Below are 3205 nucleotides of genomic sequence, written 5' to 3' on the forward strand. Positions count from 1 at the left end.
GAGATTCTCCAGGCCAGGCACAGCAAGCCCAGGACTTTCCTCTTACTACTCTCTGTGTGTTCTAGCTAGACACTGAACCCAGAACTAGTTCATTCTCTCTCTCGTCCTCCTTCCCCTACTTCTCCTTTTCCCCTTCCTTTCTTCCAATTAATTTTGTGTGTGTGTGTTCCACTGGGGTTCAGGCCCAGAAGTCCTCTTTAAAGCCCTTGAGTGGTTCAGAGAAATGGGAACATTGGCATAAAGTGACCTAAAGAGGGGGACTCTTCCAGGCCTGTCCCGCAAGGTCCCCACCTGAGTAAACATCCATTTGCATATCAATGTGTGGATTACAGACGTTTTCCTTCTGGGAACAAGCCAGCGCCCTGTTAACTCACACAGGTGTACAAACATCTAGGGAACCCTCCAACCCTGTGCAACCTGGGAACCGAGGCCTGGGAGTCCTCAGGCCTGAGGCCAAGGCCATGCTGGTCCAGCGCTGTCTGTTGCAGTTGTCGCAAGGCATGCTTTGCTTGCCCTCCTTCCCAGATGACCCGGCTTCGGGCATGCGCAGGGGCCCTGTCTCTCCTGAAGCCAGGTTTGTAACTCAAGGGTTTTATCTTGGGTCTTAGTCATACAGATAAAAGAATTTAAAATGGATTCAAAAGAAATCTCAGGAACAATTTTATTGGCATTATAGACAGGCACCCAGCAGGGCCAGCAGCTGCCTTGAGGAGAAGAGGAAAAAGAGAAAGTTCGTACTTTTCTGAGTTTGAGGTCAGGAAAGTAAGCTCGTTAAGCAATGGAAGCCTCCAAGCAGCTGCTGTGGAAAGGAGGGAGAGAGAGAGGGAGGGAAGGAAGGAGGGAGGGAAGGAGAGAGATTGAGAGGGCAGGCAGGTTTAGGAAGAACAGGAAAGAAAATGCCACTCTTTCTAAATCAGAACTCGGGAATTGAACGGGTCTAGCAATGAGAGTCCATAGGCGTCTACAGGAAAAGTGGGTTCTGGGTCTTTGATGGTCTCCTTCCGGAATCTCTTCAGGTGTGTTGTTTCTTTGCACCTACTGGTTTCAGGCCACGGAGCCTTTTGAGGCTGTAGGACAGGATTTGTCCTTGTTTCAGGATGTCTTCGCCTTGCCTGGGCAAGGGAGGATCCTGCCTTTCTCACCAAAGGATGCTGTCAACCACCGACCAGGCCCTTTGTGAAGGGGGCTTCTGTCCGACCACAGCTTTTGGGAGTTGGGGCCTGAGGATGTGTCTCATCCTCACCTGAGGAGGTGGCCAGCCCTGGCAGCAAGTGTCTACCCCGGCATGTCCCCTCCAGAAACCGTTCCATTCTAGCCCGGGAAAGACGACGTTACTATATGTTCTGCCCCAAAAGGTGCTTGTGGAGCGCGTAGCTGCCGTGTTTGCTTGTTTGCGTCACATTGAGGAAAGGTGGCTTTAATAGCAGTGGGAGAGTTCACCACACACATGGGACTTCTCCAAGAGCCATACTGAATACGGGGTCCCAAGCTGCAGCCACCACCTCTGCTGACGCTCCTGCTGGCACAGCCTCTCTCGGGAGGGGAAGGTGAGAGGCTCGGACTATATCAGCTGGGTGCAGTACAGAACAGGGTAATTGGATTGTTACAGGTGCTTCAAGGCCGCTGAGTCACTGTGGGGGATCAATTACCCAGGGGAGCAGGCGTCATCAGTGGGGGCGGGGAGGCAGCCTGTAACTCGGAGTCCTCGTCTGGAAGCAGTGGGGGCCGCAGGCCGCACCAGATTGGCTCCTGCAGGAAGGACAGACGGGCATCACTGCTGATGCGGATAATTGTGATTTCCTCTGCAGCAGTAATTAACCCTGAAGCACCTTGTAGGGCCGTGTACTTTCAGGAGGCGGATGCCGGCAGCTCGGGGGAGGTTAACACTCTCTCTCTCTCTCTCTCTCTCTCTCTCTCTCTCTCTCTCCCTCTCTCTCTGACGTGCTTTTCAGAGTGTGTTCAGTTCCAACTAATATCATTAAATAAACAAGTCCTGGATTCAGCCATCAGGCCATCAGGCAGAGGATTGCGATTCCGTGAATGCAGGTGATAACAGGGCCTGTATACTGGTGTTGGTAAGGCTGAAGTCTGGCTCCTGGCAGCCCCGCCAAGTCCAGGTTTGGCTGCTGTCCTCAAGCAGGCCAATCCAGAGAGGCAAAACTAAGCGAAAAGGGAAGAAAGTAGACTTATCCAATGAGGCCCTGATGGGAAGAGGAGCAAAGACATCGCGTGGTGAAGATTTGAGGTCCAGGTTTAAATAGAGGCGGGCAAGAGTTAATTCACAGCCAAGCCAGCCTGTCCTGTAAGGTGGTCTCCTGAGGACCGTATGGAATCTCTCTGGAGACCTAAGTTCCCTCTCTGGCTGGTCCTGGCCTTCAGCTTTTTCCTTTTCTCAGTATGAGGTACCTGAGTAAATCTCAACTCCCTGGGGAGCCTCTTTAAAGAGCCTATTAGCCAAAAGGAAGCAGGTGTACAGGTGAGTCTTCAGAATGGCTTCCCTCCCGCCCAGGTGGCTATAGTGCCAGCCTGTTTGGGCAGAGAGCTGACTGAAGGCCCATGGCCTCTTTGTCAGACCTCCTTAGGGTAGGGCTTTATCTTCTCCCTCCTCTAGGACCCATCTAGCCTACCGATCTCCTGCTGCTTCCGGCTCACTGAGTGACCCACAGTGGTCTTCCTGGGTGGGGCCATAGGTGCACCTTCCTGAAATGCAGCTACAAGATGACGGATCCTCCTTGCTTCAAAGACTTAGAAGGGGCCATGGAGGTGGCTCAGTTGGCAAAATGTCAGTCATGCAGGCATAAGGACCGCAGGCCAGATCCTCAGTACCCATATACAAAGTCGGATGCGATGGTGTGTGTACCTACACTCTCAGGGCTGGAGCTGAAGACAGGAGGATATCTGGATGTCACTGGTGGCCAACCTGGCTGAATCGATGAGCCCTGAGCTAGAGACATGGTTTGAGTGATGAAGAAATATACTTGAGGCTGACCTCTGGCCTCCGCAGGCATGAGAACACATGGGCAGATCAGCATCCATAGACACGGATTGCAGTGAGTCCCCATCTGTTTTCCTACAGGTACAGACAGGCCTGGTGAAGCCTGCTGGCTAAACCCACTCTTTCCAGATGGAAGACCCCAAGCTGCAGGTTTCCTCCACACCAACAGCGATGATACGGGCTCCCTTGGATCAGCTATCAATCACACAC

The 3205-nt window shown here is 52.6% G+C and overlaps 1 long non-coding RNA gene across 1 annotated transcript; it reads left to right on the forward strand.

The window, feature by feature from the left end:
* The first annotated feature begins 429 nt into the window (after window positions 1-429).
* Window positions 430-2482, forward strand: LOC121447424. Its single transcript, XR_005974178.1, has 3 exons — window positions 430-574; window positions 1356-1547; window positions 1953-2482. It is a non-coding gene; the product is annotated as an uncharacterized LOC121447424 (long non-coding RNA).
* The last annotated feature ends 723 nt before the right edge of the window (window positions 2483-3205 follow it).

Source organism: Microtus oregoni, unplaced genomic scaffold, assembly GCF_018167655.1.
Source record: "Microtus oregoni isolate MIOR12 unplaced genomic scaffold, Mior012 000004F_ref0000308, whole genome shotgun sequence".
Lineage (NCBI taxonomy): Eukaryota > Metazoa > Chordata > Mammalia > Rodentia > Cricetidae > Microtus > Microtus oregoni.